The following is a 17,524-nucleotide window of genomic DNA, read 5'->3' on the forward strand; positions in this document are numbered from 1 at the left end:
TCATAGCTTGTGGTTATAGAAAAAAAAAAAAAGTCTTCATTTATACTTAAGCATAAGTATTTAACTTCAAAATAATCCATTCATTAACCTAGTCCAATTTTTTTGTAACTTTTTCCCTGAGTTCCAAACCAGCATTTCTAATAGTCTGCCAGACATCTGCGCATGAATATCTTTTAGAGATAGCCAACTCAATATGTCCAAAAGAGAATGCATCTTTTCTTTTGGAGCCCATTTCTCATTCCCATGTTCCCATGATTCCTATTAATGGCATCAGAATCCTCCACATTGCTCAAGTCCAAAATGCAAATGTCATCTTCCTAAGCTTATCTGTTGTATTTCATCAGTTCTAAGATGTACACTTTTTTTAACCTCTGAAATAAAGATGCATTTTTCATTGCCAGTGGCTTAGCATTGTGTCATCATTGAATTAGCAGCTTTTTAAAATGAGCTATAATTTTTTAAAATGGTGTGTCTCATCATTGATGGCATATTACATTTAGTGAAAAGCAAATCCTGTCTCCTCATCTCTAATCCCACTGCTACTACTAAGGTTTAAGTGTTCATCCTCTCTTATTCGGACTACTTATCTCCTACCTGACTTTTATTGCTGGTATCTTACCATAATCAGCTTTCTACACGGCCACCTCAGTTATCTGGAACACAAGATTCCCTTGTTTTCAGTGGCTCTTATTGCACACAAAATGAGTCCAAACACCCCCAGATGGCATTTCTGGTCTCAGCTTACTATTCCTGGTCCAGTTTCCAAGCATGGATTTTTCTCAGGGATTCTGTGTCCAGCTGCAGCCACTGGACCCAGTGCAAATAATGCAAATGATAGCCACTTCCAGATAAGACCCAGGTTCTTCTGACTCAGAGCCTTTCTCATTCCATGCCCTGAAGCTAATTTTTCTTCCTCTAACTCCATGATCTTCACTATTTGTAGATGCCCTGTTCAAATCCCACCTCTTCCAAAGTTCTTAATCACAAATCAAAATTTCTTCCTTGGTGTTTCTTGCATATTATGCTTCATTAACATTTCACATTCTACCTTACATTTGACCTCTCTTCTACATTCGTCTTCTAGAAAGTAGTCTCCTAAAAGGCAGGAATTATGTCTTGAAGTGGATTTTTACTTGGAAGACAAGAGACAGAACACATCATCTCTATTTGGTGTATATGTGCAGAAGAAAATTAGAAAAAAGGCCTTGGATGTCATGCAAGAAAGGTTGTACAAGGAAAACTGTGTTATCTTTAAAGTCCTATAAGCACAAGTAGCCCATGTTCAGGAGAATGAGAGATCCATGCCCTGGCTGCTCAACAGATGGATACAACCATTTCATTCATTGTGACAAGAAACTTCTGAAGAGCTCCCAGAGATCCTTTCCTCCTGGCATTCAGACCCTTGTGGAACCTCCTCCCCTTGGGTGTGGGCTGGACTTAGCGACTTGCTCTTAATTAATAGAATAAGGCAGAATTGATAAAACATCACTTCAGAGATTAGGTTATAAAGGACTGTGACTTCCATCTCGCTTGTTGTTTCCCTCCCTCCCTCTCTCTTTCTTTCTCTGGCCTTTCCTGCTTGCTCACTCCGATGATGCAAGCTGCAACCCTTAAGCTGTTCTATAGAAAGACCCACATGGCAAGTAACCAAGGATGGCTTTGGCCAACAGCCTGTGAGGAACTGAATCCTGCCAATATCCACGAGTGAGCTTAGAAGCGGAAGTTCTAAGCTCCCCACTCTGGCCTGGAAATGATACTGACCAACACCCTGAATGCAGCCTTGTGAGGGACCCTGAACCACAGACCCAGCTAAGCCTTGCTCATATTCCTGACCCATGAGAACTATGAGATAATAAATGTTGTTGTTTTAAGCCACTAAGTTCTGGGGTAATTTGTTATACAGCAATTGATAACTAAAACTCTCACCAAATAAGAAAACCACAAGATGAATGGAGGGACAAAAAATTCTTATTAAGTCTTCCCAAATACCCACAAAAGATGTGCAAGGGGACTAACTTGTTGGTCTGATCCAAGCACATCAGTAACAACCAAAAGCCAGCCTGCTCCAGTGGGCATCAGAACTCCCCTTCACCCGGTCCAACCTACCGTGGAGAATTGCTCTCGCCATCTGACACACTTTTATCACTGTATTCACGATGTGGTCGACCCTTTTGGTTTAGGTCGCGAGTCATCTGTTGCCCTGGTTTCCAAGCGTGACGTACAAAGTGAGAGAGAAATGTTACTTTCGAATGTTACTCAAATGTTACCTTCACTCAGGAAGAGCCTTAAATACGTTTCTGAGGTGTTGGGATTTTATTCCACATTCAGTAGGGAGCCATATAAAATTATGAGATGAGGGACACAAGATGACCTGTACTTTTTTTACAAGCTAACTGTGAAGGCTGTTTCAACCAGCAGCATACAAGCTCTATCAACCTGGGAGGCGGTAAATAAACTTAGATTCCACAAGTTCATATTCCACCTTTCAATTGAACGCAGGTGGAATGCACCAAAGACCTCATGTGTTTTGCTGTTTTTCCCTGCAGTGTGTAGTCTTTCACAGCTAAACCTACTAAAATGCTAACCACCACTCCTACGTTGGCTTGGCGTTGGCATCAAACTTGAGAGCAGCAAATTGAGCATTCCCTCTGTGTGTGGTGTGGGAACACAACCGAGGTTTCTCATACTGTGCCAGGGATGAGGATAAAGGAAAGTGTGTCATTAAATTCCATTTTGGCTGAGGAACTTCACAATGTCTATTCATTTCCCTCAGTGAAATATGCCTCCTTCACACAGAACATCACTTGGCTACCAGTTTTTACTTGTTCCCCTAAGGAAGGGGAGGACGACCCCTAGAGACTCCAGGTCATACCATGCTACTACTACAGAGAACACAGGGTAGCAGGAAAAACACATGAGAGTTTTTATTCGAAGCCCTTCCTTCTCCCCTACCCATGAATGAGAATTCTGTCTTCCTGTCTCTGAGTCTTTGTTGTCCAGAATCAGAATCGGGGGCAAAAGGAGCCGAGTCTAGCTGGATTGATTTGCACTGGAAAGGGCTAACCGTTAGTCATAGCAGACAAAAGGGTAAGAAGCAAGGAAGGCAAGAACTAAGCACAGTGTGAGGCTCAAAGATTTGAGGTCACTGGGGTACAGAGAGGTTTTGGAGGGTTGGTAAGTATAAGGGGTGTGTGTGTGTGTGTGTGTGTGTGTGTGTGTGTGTGTGAAAGAGACAGAGAATGAGTCTGGTAGAAGAGAAAGAGAGAGAGGAGAGCACTTTAGGAAATTCTGTTGCATATTATGAATGCAATCACTCTGACTTTTTTTTTAAAGATTCCATTAAAGAATTCTAAAGCTTTCCCATGATCACTTGTTAGGTGTGGCCACATGAAGCCCGATGTGATAGTGGACATGGTAGAAATATTACATGGAGCAGTGCCTTTTTCAAAAAGGCCACCTCCTGAATTTGGTTGAATTAGTAAATTTTAAATGAGAGAGTCTGTTTTCTAACAACTTAGGTCTCCTTAGAGGTTGATGTCTCCAAACAAATTTTCTGAAAGTGTTGAGATTCAATTCTATATCCTAAGGTCTAATGGAGAGAGTGTAACACAATGGAAAAGGCACAGACACAGAGCTAGACAAACCCAGGTTCAAGTACCAAGTCTGCCTCTTATTAGTTGGAAAGCTTGTGACATTTCTTTGAACTTTAGAGTAAAGGTACAGCAATAATGACATCGCAAGTGTGTTGTAAAGATTAGGAAGGATGATCTAGCACTGCACCTGGGGCGGAGTAGGAATGTGATACGTGATGGTTATCACTGTGGTAACTTTCACCTCTAACCTCCCTCTTGCCTGCCTTGCCTTCCTCCTGGCCAAACAAAAAGACTTCTTTTTTTTTTGAGACAGAGTTTCGCTCTTGTAACCCCGGCTGGAGTGCAATGGCACAATCTCGGCTCACTTCCTGGGTTCAAACAATTCTCCTGCCTCAGCCTCCTGTGTAGTGGGGATTACAGGCGCACACCACCATGTCTGGCTAATTTTTGTATTTTTAGTAGAGACGAGGTTTCACCATGTTGGCCAGGCTAATCTCGAACTCCTGACCTCAGGTGATCTGCATACCTTGGCCTCCCAAAGTGCTGAGATTACAGGCATGAGTCACCATGCCTGGCCGAAAAACAACAGTTTTAACTGGAGGAGAGACAGAGCCCAGAGAACAGAACTTTAAGCAGTTTTTTCTAAGGTAATCTACATATCTTATATATATGATGGTTTATCTTATAGATAAACCACTGGAGGGAAGGTAAAAGTTCTAGAACTTCTAAAGGAAGTTGTAAGAATATAAACTAAAAGAGAAGACATTGATCAGGATGAGTTGAGGCACACCAGAGCTAATTCTTAGGTAGGATTTGCAGGAAACCTTTCTTGATAGTTAGACATCCAAAGCACCGAGGACCCCAATTTATTGCATTGTTATCTTCCTAAAAAGATGAAGTCTGCATAAAGGCTTTTCACTCATACTACTCAGGTTAACGGTCTTGTATGTCTAGTTTTGTCCAAAACAATATTTTTATTCTTCTCATAATGTGGAAATCTCTACAGCTCTTTCATCACTTCCCCTACTCTGATCTCACTCAACGAAATGGCAACTGTTCTGATGTCAGTTTCATAAAATAAAGCAGATAACTTTGGAAAGCTTCCTAAAGTCTAAAGAACATAGGGAAACACATTTTTATCCATGGCAGGAAGCTCTAACCATATTTGAAATCTTATCTTTGATGAGAGAAAAGTACATCCTTTGCCCCAAAATGCATTTCTGAGTGGGTTAGGGTACTGAATGGTAAGATCATCTGACCACTCACATTCCTGCTTATCCTTCTGACCTTCAACTAGTGTCAAATTTCCATCATTCATCAGGCTAAAAAGTGGTATGTGAGCTCAGAAAGATAATTTGTAGGTACTGGCCAACAGAAAAAAAAAAAAAAGATGAACTTAAAAGGTGAGTTTTTGCCTTCCTCTCTTTTTCAAAAAAGGTGAAATAATCTGTCATTAAAATGTGTCCCATCTTCAACTGGGAACACTGGATATGTAATAAGCAAGGAGAGGGGTGGCCAGGGCTCGGGATCCATCTCATCTTTTACTGTTTGTCTAACGGGGGGCAAATAACTTCCCTTTATGGACCCACATGTCCTCATCTGTAAAACAAACACATCTAAGATGTCCTTCCAAGATACATCTAAGAAGCAAAATTGTCTTTTCCTCAGATCACTTTTATCCTCATAGACCCATGGAAAAATCAAACAGTATTTTATGACAACTCTAAGAAGGTTCAGCACTCAGGGGCAGAATCCACAAATACCATCTATTTCCAGTTATACTTCACATGTGCATATGTGCACACACGATGGCTGTCACAATTCAAATCTGTGCAAGAAAAAGCTTAATCCCCAAACTCCAATCATAAGCAAAGATTTCATACATTCACGGCTTTTGCACAAAACCCAAAGCTCCTGGGATGAAACCACATTTAGCATGATCTCTAATGACCACTAAATTGAGTTTCAAGATGTGGCTCGATTGTACAAAACTGACGAGCTAGCAGACTGAAGTGCAGCGTTTTTAAAAACTTTGGTATGCCAAGACCTAAATTTGAGGACTTTCTCTCTGGCAGCAGCAAACAGTATCACTAACACCTAAAAGAGAATGCAAGCATCTGCAGGCAGTCACCACACGGCTTCATATGTCAGCAATCGTTACAGAAGAAATGCAGACCCAGATCCAGTGTCTTTGCATTCTTGCCAGGAAATGATTTTCAACTACTTTGTTTTAACACCTTCACCCCTGAATTCTTTGTAACCACAGTTTAACTCAGGGGCTAAAATACACCTATTCATGCCTTTGTAAATCTACATATGTTTATAATTTGAGATTGCTATGTGAAAACACACTTTTCTATTTATCTTCAAGTCAAGCAGCTGGGCCACCTTAATGGACTGGCTTCTCAACACTAGCCCATTAAGACACACGGGCATGGGTTCCAGGCATAGAAACCCTCTGGCCACATTTCTCAGATCTCTATGGCCCCTGCTACTACAGACTTCTTGATCGATAGATGGTCAGTAGCCTGTCAACCCCTGACAAAGTTAAAAATCCAATCTGATGTATTCAGAAGCATTTCAGGGATTTTTCTACCTGCCCTTTCCTGACTGTCATGAATATTAGGAAGAAGAAAATATTGTTTGAAAAATGCCCTCACACAAAGGCTGCATCTCTACTAACAAGATGATCTCTGCCATCTTCAAATCTATTACTTGAGGTTCCCTATGTCTCACCTGACAATAACAGATTTAATGTATTTTAATCCTCAACTTTTTATATCGAAAAACTTCAAACGTACCAAAAGGTTGCAAGAATAGTACCATGACCCCGTACACCCTTTATCTAGAGACAGTATTTTGCCACATTTCCACCCTTCTTCCCTTCCTTCCTCCCTCCCTTCCTTCCTTTCTTTCCTTCCTTCCTTCTTATCTCTATGTGTATATGAAATTATATATTATGTACCCAGAATTTTTTGCTAAACATATTCAGGATTGGTTGTATACATCACGACATTTCATCTCAGAATACTCCAGCATATATATTTGCTGTCTAAGATCAAGAGTATTCTCCTATATACACAGAGACAACTGTCACATACAGGAAATATAACACTGAGAGAATACTATTATCTAATACTCAATTTATACTTAAATTTCCCCAATTGTCTCAGTAATGTCTATTATAGTTGCTTTTTCCCAATTAAGGATCATGCACTGCATGAGGCTGTCATATTTCTTTAGTCATCGTTAATCTACAACAGTTGTTCAGCCTTTTGGGAATGGGGCAGTATTTTTAATGATGCTGACAGTGGTGAAGAGGACAGGCCAGCTGTTTTGCAGTATGTCCCTGAATGTAGATTTGTCAGATTGTTTCCTGAGAACTGTTGTGATTTCTTAGTGCATCGCCAGGACATCTAACATCATTTGGACCCATTATAGATATCAGTAAGTTTGATCATGGCCAACTACTTAAAGACATAGTGTCTTAACATGAATATGAAACCATTTACAGGCCTTTAATTTCAAACTGTTAACCATAGTTATTCAAAATCGTACTTTCCAAAATATATTTCAAAACAGAGCTGACTTTTTTGTCTCTCAAGTATTAACTCATTTTCTCCTATACCAGGGGATACTCTCTGTATTCTATAATAAAAGACCATAATGGACTATAAATACTAAAGGTTTTACAAAGGAGGCTGTTTTGTGTTAGATCTTTAGTTTTATTTCATTTTTTATTTTTTAACTTAAAAGATGTGTTAGTCTGTGTTAGATCTTGATAGACAAATATAATTTTGTCAAAAAGAGCAGGGGGAAACATTCAATGAATAACACATACCACAAGAAAAGGCGTCATTCATGGGAGTGAAGAGTGTGGAACTGTGAGTCAACTATTATAGTCCAGGCGAGAGATGAGGATGGCCTGCTCTGGGGCAGTGGCCAAGGAAATGCAGACAAGTAGACAGATGGGAAAATTATTTGATAGCTGAACTGGTGCGACTGTATGTCTATGATGCCTTCACTGACATTGGGAAATAGGTGCACGGGACTGGTCATTCAAGTCTCATTTGAATATGTTAAGTTTGAGGTGCTTGTAGGAAATCCAGATGGAACTGTCCAATAGACAGAACACCAGGTCTGGAGTTCAGGAGAGAGTACTTGATGAGAAATGCTGCTTTGGGTCCATATCATGGGGAGCTGAAGTCATGGACACAGACAAGAACATGAGCATAGAAAGGGAGGCACAGGCATGACGTGAGAACCCTGGAAGTACATGAACATAACAGGGGGTTGTGGGCTGGCAATCTGTTTCCCACCAGGGCCACAACTAGTGCTCTGCTTTTTGTGGAAATGTTGATCTGAAGGCAAATGGAGCAAAGGAAAAGAGTTTGACCAGATTTGTAGATTCAGGAGTCACTAGTGAATGGGTCGTAGGTGACTTAAGAAAGTATTTTTTTGGACTAAAGATAATAAATTAGTAAATAAAATATAACTGATACAGGGTGAAGCTAAGTAGGGGAGGTGTTCACTGAAAAAGGGCAAAAAAAAAAAAAAAAACCCAACAGCAAGGACAAAGTGTGAGAAGGAAATCCAAATGAAAAAAGAAAGTAGAGGAATACTAGTCAAGAACATAAATAGAAGGAAAGAAGACAAGGTCACCTTGCCTTCTTGTATCAAGTTGCCCGAATGCTCCAAGACAGAGGCAATATGTGAGAAACAACATTCGATCTGTGATAGGAAATAATATAAAGACAGATGCATGTGCCCCTAAGAGTTAATTTTACTAAAATTATTTATGATTTCCATTTTAAATTGAGGTTTCGAAACCCCTTTCTCTTTAGCTACTGAACTGGGAGCGACTTGTTTCTCCTCAACTGGATCTTCCTGGGGCCTTCCTTAGTTTTATGCTGCAAATTTTGCTTCTATAACATTAAACCCCAGAGCTCCAAGGTCCAAAGTTGCCATAGGCTTAGGGACAGATATTCATCAGGATCATTAAGACCTTGGCTTTAACATTTAGAAGAGGTGAATTTACTAAATGTTTTAAAATAATTGATATATGTGTACATTAATATATAATACTTACATATTATTTATTTTATGGAACTATTCAAATATATTTCTTCCAAATATATGTATCTATCTTGATATTAACTTACTTGGTTACATGATTCTGAAGAACAAAATTAGAAGGATTTTTAACAACTAATCACCAGTTCACTACCAACCAATATGGGGAATAAAATCCATCTGCAGAAATGGCAGTTCTTCAAGAAAACATCTATTTCATTCAATTTGCTGAAACCATGTACCTTCCTCCAAGGACCCCTCACAGTTCTCAAACACAATTGGTTTTTTGTCACATCTAATTTCAATTAGTCATCGTGATATGGCTAAGAAGCTTTTTAACAACAATCAGTAAGGTCTATGTAGGATCCTGCTTAAATTCTTGACATTCTTCTCATTGCTTTCTGCAAAACCACATGCGCAGAAGGCGATCGCAATGGAAACAATCAGTGAGTCATTACCAAGCTATATACTTCCTCAGCTCTCTCTCTCTGTGTGCGTGTGTGTGCACGCGCACACATACACATATGCCAATTCCTTCCGAAACTAAGACTTGATTGTCTTCCTGATCTTTTACTTCTTTCCTTTTTCTACACAAAGGCAACATCGATGAAGCAATTAAAATTAGTTGCCAAGAATTATAAGACATATCAATGCAAGAAAAAAATATTCTGCTTCTAACCACATATGAACATGTAAGTTTTAGATTTTATGTGGATAAGTTCAGAAGGGCAAGGATTCTGTTTAAACAGTTTTCCAGATGATGTCAGACCACCTTAGTGTCCCAGTATGTCTTCAAAATAGCTGGTCTACAATTGAGGTATTTAAACCCAAGTAGATTATAATGTTGAAAACAGCCATTTATTACGACACTATTGTTTTCTCTTAAAATTCTCTTTCTCTCTACCTCCTCTACCCTCCATTCTAGGGGAATGCAGTGATGAACTGAAATGAGAAAATGTAATTAAAATCACATTCCTCCCCCAAGGGTCAACCTAATTATCAGCCTCTCACCCCAAAACAAATTTAGCTCTTTGAGAATGAAGGTCCTTATCACTCATGGAAAAAAACACCAACAAAAATTAACATGCCATTTAGGCATGACTGCAATCTTTCATTTTAAGTGACCTCTTCGTTTAATGGATTCAATGCGTTCTCATTCAAGTGGAATATATATTGTGGGAGAGAACTGTAATAAATGGTACTGTCATGACCCCTAGGTTAGAGCAAAGGAATATTGGAAAATAAATCTCAATTCCACATACTCACCAGTCCTGCAATGGGGGTAGGCAATCTATTGATCTTTTTAACAAGTCCTGGCTTTATAGCATTCAGCAACCTGTCATGAAAAAGGCAGAATGTCAAGTGAGACATAAAGCAAGATGGATCACACAAATCACCTTTATCCAGGGCTACAGCTAAATTGCTGGATAGGAAAAGCAGTGAATTCAAAGCATGTAGTAAATCTCAATAATCTATCAGCTTTCATGCATATAAGTGAAGAGCTTTGCCAATATCAAGTTGGTCCATGGCAGGTGAAGTTTTAGAATTTAGAAATGTTGAGAGAGGAGAAAGAGTAGAGACTGAAGAGGGCTTCAAGGAAAAGGACAAGGGGGAGAGCTGGATTGAGGTTGTGAGGGAATTATCTGGAACTGGAGCCAGGTATTACAACTCAGGTAAAGCTTGTTGCCAATTTTCCTGGCTAAGACAGGGATCTCTCCAGGGATGCACTAAATTCAAAGACCAGTATCTATCTTTACAAATGATTTGCCAAGACAAATTCTAAGTCAGACCCTACTCGCTCTTTGAGGAGAGTGGCTTTTTCAAAATGGTTGAGCTTCACTTTAAAAAGGGAAGAATATGTTTAATAAGAGGTTAGCCAGTCATATTCTGAAGATTTTAAACAAGGCTGACCAACAGTCCCTAGGTACAAAAGATATTTGAGCAAAAGATTTTCAGCTAAAGATTGAAATTATATAACAATGGTTACACAAGCAAGGGAATGCAAGAGAAACAACTATCATTGCTTGTTTTCAGGACATAAAAATCCAGAGTGAACAGAAACAAGGAAAGCAACTTATAAAACTAAAATATGGTTAGCATCGGGGTAATTGGGTAAAGTGTAGCATTTGCAAAGTAGGTTATTCATAAATAAGTGATTGAAGGTAAGAGCCTGGAGAATGTAGAATATTATTTCCACGTTCGGGAATCAGGCAATTAGGTAACTTAGAATACTGTGCAAAGAGAAACTTAGGGTAGGAGTGTATTATAATTGAGAGGTCAACAAACTACAATCCCTGGGCCAAATCTGGTCCAACACCTGTACTTATAAATAAAGTCTTACTGGAACAGAAATATAACCATCCTCATTCATTTACATATTGTCTATGGCTACTTTTGTGCTACAACTGCAGAGTTGAATAGTTACAATGGAGACCTGAGGGGCCACAAAGCATACAATCTTCACTATTTGGTGCTTTATGGAAAAAGTTTGCTGACCTCTGTTAAAATTCATGCAATCCAAGGTTATAACAAATTATAAAGAACCTATGCTTGCCAGATTTCTACAGATCAGTAACAAAAATTTTTCAAATGGTTTAATAGTCTTGAATTTAAACTATCTTTGACTTTGACACCACTATATATTTATATGTTGAGAAATGTCCATACAGTGATTGTGACAGGATATTCCATTTTTGCATGCAAGATTAATTGGCTGCTCTCAGTAATTTTCACTGCAATTCCAACATGCTGCCACCAAGAGGCAGTACTCACAGTGCACAAGTGCTGTTTTGCCCACAGAGAGCCAAGCTGGCTGCTGTTTTCATGAATGCACTTATTTTTTAACCATAAATTTAACCTTTTAAAAATGCTTCTTTATAACTTATTTTTGAATTACTGGTGTCACCAGTTGGAAGGCAATTTATTCACTCTTCTCATTTTATAGTTCAGAAAACTGAGTCCTAGTGAAGTCTGAATTGAAGTCTAAGTGACTTCCCCAGAGCTGATTAGTAGCACACTCGGGCCTAGAACCCAAATTTCTTAGATCAATGCATTCTATCAGGTGGTGTAAATATCCCAAATCTCCTGGTTTAAAATACACTGATAGATATCTCCAAAGTCACATTTTTAAATGTACAAAATTCTTTTACTCACTACTTTTGCTTTTCTCAGATACATTGCGTTTCTTACTAGTTTTTAACAGTGTCATTTTAAACTGAATTTTAAGATAATATTTGTGTACAGTTGTTGACAATTCAAAAGCATCAAAAGGATATACAGTAAAATATCTTACTGTCACATTTGTACCACAGGACTCCAGCCCACTCTCTGAAGGCAACCTGAGAGACTTTCCAGAGGGGAATTTATTTTAAAAAATATATAGAATTTTAAAATATATATGTGTAGCATATAGTACACACTGTCCTACACCTTGTTTTTCACTTAACAATGTATTTTGGAGGTTGAACAATTTACCTTGGAGACCCCTTATCCATACATATGGAGCTAGGCCGTTTTCAATAGCTGTGGACCACTGATGACTACAGAGCTGGCAGATTAACCACTCTGTCTAATAGCTTTAGATTTTCCTAATAAGATGAAATACCATTGCTACCAGACAGACAAAGATCTGAGCCTTGTTGTTAATTAGGCAAAGTAGAAAATATAACAAAATGTCCTACCCCAAAATTCATTATTTAAAAATTATCTTTGAAAGAGGTATGCTTTTTGCCCTTTATATCTAAGAACTATATTAATATTTTTAGTAATGATGGCCCCAAAACTCCTTTTACATATATTTAGATTTTTAAGCTGTTTTTAATATTTCATGGTATTCATCCTTTGTAAAAATTACACTTACATAGCAGAATCTTCCCTATCACATAAAGGGAAAATTGGAAAAAATCAATCAATCAATCAACTGACCTATAACAATACGCCTTACTTAAAAGAAGCAGAAACTATGATCTCTCTCACATTGTTTTACTGTAAATTAAAAAATAAAAAGCCATAATGTTCACTTTCAAGACTGAGACAGCTGTATTTTTTTTCTGGTAAACATTGTTCCAATCCTGTGCTCTATTTATAATACACAACAATAAAAGATAACATTGAATTCACGTTGTTGAAATGTTCAACACCTGCTTATCTTGTATTTTGCGTTAAACCAAGGACATTTTTTGTGTAAGAGATTTTTTGAGTAAGAGTCAAGGATATTCACTTGCAATTTTATTAAAAACCACTATGCCGTCCTTTATAAGTTAAAATATAAATATTTGCAGTAAATACTTATTGATGGCATGCTTTAAAATGATTATGCTGATCATGGTATATTTATGTAACTTCTGGGGTGCATTATTTCCCAAAAGTCCTGCCCTGTAGAGACAGGTCATGTATGTGTCCCACCATTTTTGTAGAAGAAAAAATGAACCCCAAACATTTCCCAGATTTCCCAGAGACATGCACAGCTAATCTGAAGCACAGCTGGGACAGTTTTCACCTCTTAGACCATTTTATATCACAGTTTGGTGCTTTAGAAAGTCCAACCTCAGTATGTGTCATCAAAGCATAATTCAAAACAAAACACAAAAATAAAAAACCCAAACAAATACTACCTAAATACAATGGGATAGTATCAACACCAGGTGGGAATTAAAGGAAAACGGAAGACAGTGTCTGTTGGTGAAGTGTAGGACACATGGGATCCAAGTTCCCTCTACGGATGACCTGCAACCTCATCACCAGGAATTCCAGAGGAAAGGACGCTGTCATCCACTTGGAGGAATATCTCCACTCAGCAGAACCATATGCCAATGTCCTGCCTGTGGTTCCCAAAACATACAGCTAAAGGTCTTAACAGGTAGTCTGTTCTCTCTGTCTGGTAGGAGATCATCTTTGTATTCATTAAAAGATGAGTTTTCTGGAAAATTAGCATAATCCTACACAACAAAACTATTAGGCATTTGTACCATCCCATGTCTTCTGTGCTAAATATGCCCACAACTACAACAAAAATAAAGAAAATTTTAAAATGTCAAAAATGTAAGAGCCAATGAGAAGAAACTATTTTCAGATATTTACTATTTATCCAATATCCTTGATCAAGTGCCTGCTATGTGTTGTCCACTATTCTAGGCACAGGAAGGGCAACAGTGAACAAGACAAGCAAAGTTCTTATTCTTTGGAATTTGTAATCTTGTTACAGTGAGTGGATGGGGCAGTAGGGGGAACAGAAAACAGGTAAATAAATGAGAAGAAAAGTTCAGATAGCACACAAGTGCAGTAATAGGCCACGCAGTAGTACTCTAATTGTATGGTCTGAAGGCTGCTGGGGAGGTCACATTTAAGAAAAAAGTTGAATGATACAAAGGAATTAGCCAACAAGAGACTGGAGGACAAGAGTTCCAGGCAGATTGAACAGTCAGCAGAAAGGCTTTGAGGTAGGAGTGGGCTTGGTATATTCAAGAGACAACCAGAAGGCCAATGTAGCTGAGCAGAGTGAATAGAAGGAAGAGGTCTGGGACTAGAGGGCCACGGTGTAAGCAAAATCCAGGCCCAGGTAAGGCATCTAGATTTTTTATCTTAAGTTCAATGCGAAGCATAAGACTTGTAAAACAGAGACTGAGATAATCTGATTTATATTTTCAAAACATCACTGTTTGCAAATAGGTAAAAAAGTTACAACTATATGCACATAGAAAATTTCTGCTTATTAAAAATCATAGGTATCAGAGAGCATAGATAAAACATCACCAATAACTTATAACATTCAGCTTGATGAAGAGGAAGAGGCAGTGAATTTGGAGTCAGTAGCCTAGGTTTTAAAGTTGAATCCTACACATATTAGCTATGAGTTATTGAAAGGTTTCTTAATCAGGGTCTTCTCAGTTTTCCATTTCATAAAATGGGGATTTAAAATAAGCTTTGCCTCCCATTCAGGATTAGGGTGAGAATCCAGTGGGGTGACGTCTGTTGCTAGCATTTGATAAATGGAAACTTGCAAATTCATTCACTTCCTATACTGAGCATTTCCCTTTTGGCTAGGTAACTGCAAGCTATGTTAGTTTCAATGTTCCTATTAGCCAGTTGCTAAAAACCAAAATAAAAATAAGTTTTGCTTGTTCTCTTTCTCTGGCCACCTTTAGATAAAAATCTCACGTAAATGAATCAAGTCAACAAATGTCTATAGCTTGCCTAGCATACACCGGGTGAGAAACAACTAGAAACAGGAAGAAAAGCTATGATCTTGGATAATCCTTAATTATGAAACAAGTTAATGGCACTGAGAGTAATCAAAAATAAATGTTAATTTTATGACAAAAACGAAATGGTGTCTATTAAACTTTTACATTCTAAATCTGAAACACACTGCAACCCATTTCAAGTAAGCCTACACCATATGTTCTTTCATGTACTCAGCAAGAATTTATTGGGTATGCATGATGTCTGGTCTGAAGCTGGGTTCTGGGAATACAAAGAAAGGCAGGGAAAACCCTAGGTCTCCCCCTCGTGGGGCACGCTCACTAGTGGATTAAAAACCCACAGGAAGAACAGAACGGTGCACATACGTGTTTCACTGTCATACATCCTAATGCATGGCCATCTTAATTTTTGAGAAGGTGAATTAAAGATATGCTTTGCACACATTCTATAGAACACAGTTCTTAAAAGATTAAGAAACAATTGTTCAAATGGAATGCTGCACACGTAGGTTTATTGCAGCACTATTTACAATAGCAAAGACTTGGAACCAACCCAAATGCCCATCAATGATAGACTGGATAAAGAAAATGTGGCACATATACACCATGGAATACTGTGCAGCCGTAAAAAAGAATGTGTTCATGTCCTTTGTAGGGACATGGATGAAGCTGGAAACCATCATCCTCACCAAACTAACATAGGAAGAGAAAACCAAACACCGCATGTTCTCACTTACAAGTGGGAGTTGAACAATGAGAACACATGGACACAGGAAGGGGAACACCACACACCAGGGGCTGTCAAGGGGTGGGGGCAAGAAGAGGGAGAGCATTAGGACAAATACCGAATGCATTTGGGGCTTAAAACCTAGATGACGGGTTAATAGGTGCAGCAAACCACCATGGCACATGTATACCTATGTAACAAACCTGCACGTTCTGCACATGTGTCCCAGAACTTAAAGTAAATTAACAACAACAAAAAAGAAACAATTGTTGAGACACCCAGGAATGATGCTAATGTTCTGATTCAACCACAGACTGTATTTAATAACTCTTTGCACCCCTAATATCCAGCATGTGGTAGTCTCTCAATCATCATTTTGTGATTATAACATACAAAGTGAAGACTTTTTTTCTACCTGCAACTTAAAAAACAAACAAACAAACAACCTCAAAGCCCTACTCTGGAAGAGAGAGGTTCTGTTTCAGACAGACTCTTCCAACAGCCCATATAGGAGATCTTCAAGGAGCACAGCACTAAGAATAGTGCTACAAAATGGTACCTTATGCGACCATCTAGACATTAGGAATTATAGCAATGGGCAGCTTATATGTTACCGGACTTTAATGTGAACATTAAATGTAAAATTCTGAAAGCATTGCAAATTTAAAAAGGATTGAGCTTACTCTGTAAGTTATTCAGCTTAGAAATTTAATTCTAATAATTATCCTAGAATTTCGGGAAGAACAGAAGAGCTACCTAAATCTTAACCACAAGGTTGGAAAGTTCATGCTTAATCTCATAGGAAATCATTTTATTCTTTGCAACAAGAGATTACATCATCATCTCATTAGCTTGGTTTGTACAGCTGCAATAGGCAACTGTGATCACAAAATCACCCACTTTGTGTCCCTTTTAATTTGGCTCAATAGTGTTTTTCTATGTGGTTTCCTTGATCACTTTCTGGGTTTGACTATGCACCCTGGATGAAAGTATATGCACTTTCATTTAACATAACATGGCATAAGCATGAGATCAATTTAACCTTGATCATAAACCTGTTACAGATGTCATTTTAAAAGATTTCTTTCTGGAGTTGTCCAGGCAAAACCAGGAAAATTAACAAATCCTCTGAGATCAAGACAATCTGACTAAAATATAGGGAAAAGTGAAACATGAAACAAAGAGGAGTTTCAAATGAACAAGAGTGTTGGAATGCAAGCTGCCATCAATATCTACCAAATGCTTGTGGGGTGCTATGCACGGTTCAGAATGTGTAAAATGTAGGTCACACTTAAGCCACTTGCCTGGAGCACACGTAAGAAGAGATCATAGGAGCTTTACAAGGTTTTTGTAGATTTCGAATTCCAAGAAGTTGGGCTTGACCCTGTGAGTTTCTAGGGCTCAGCAGTGCTATTAGTATTCTAACACAGCACCTGTGACAGAGACTGCTCACCATACTTATCTTCCTGCTGTCTCAGGCACACACTGGACTTTATTGTCCAGCATCCTTTGCAATTTGCTGTGGCTATATAATAGAGTGCTGGCCAATGGAGCACAGGCAGAAGTAATTCTATCACATGCAGGCCTGGCCCTAAAAACCCTCTCAAACAATTCTCCATTCTCTCTCCTCCACATTTACTAGTTAGATGTTGACATCTGGAAGTCCTCGGAAGTTGTGTGTTGAAGATGGAGTCTCTATTAGCTGGTGTCCCTAAATAACTGCTTAAAGCAGAGTTGTCTCCATCCTTCCCTGTTGCCAACATTAGGCCATACAAGACTGGAAATACATTTCCACAGTGTTAAACCACTGAGATTTAGGGGTTTATTACTTACAGCACCCAGCGCTATCTTGACTGTTATACCTCTGCAGGAGGCCTTTGCCCAGGTAAACTGTACCCAAGAAACTCCTGTTCCAGAATGTGAAGTTTAAC

The 17,524-nt window shown here is 38.6% G+C and overlaps 1 protein-coding gene across 3 annotated transcripts in view; it reads right to left on the bottom strand.

Annotated features, from left to right (window-relative positions):
* The window catches only part of LIMCH1 (LIM and calponin homology domains 1), a 351,601-nt gene that overhangs the window by 175,439 nt on the left and 158,638 nt on the right, over positions 1 to 17,524 (bottom strand). For all 3 annotated transcript variants that reach the window (XM_011949047.1, XM_011949052.1, XM_011949045.1), the window contains exon 3: positions 9,933 to 10,002. The gene's annotated coding sequence lies outside the window, so the exon portion shown is untranslated. The remainder of the gene's footprint in view (positions 1 to 9,932; positions 10,003 to 17,524) is intronic.

The sequence above is a fragment of the Colobus angolensis genome, unplaced genomic scaffold, assembly GCF_000951035.1.
Source record: "Colobus angolensis palliatus isolate OR3802 unplaced genomic scaffold, Cang.pa_1.0 Scaffold29, whole genome shotgun sequence".
Taxonomy (NCBI): domain Eukaryota; kingdom Metazoa; phylum Chordata; class Mammalia; order Primates; family Cercopithecidae; genus Colobus; species Colobus angolensis.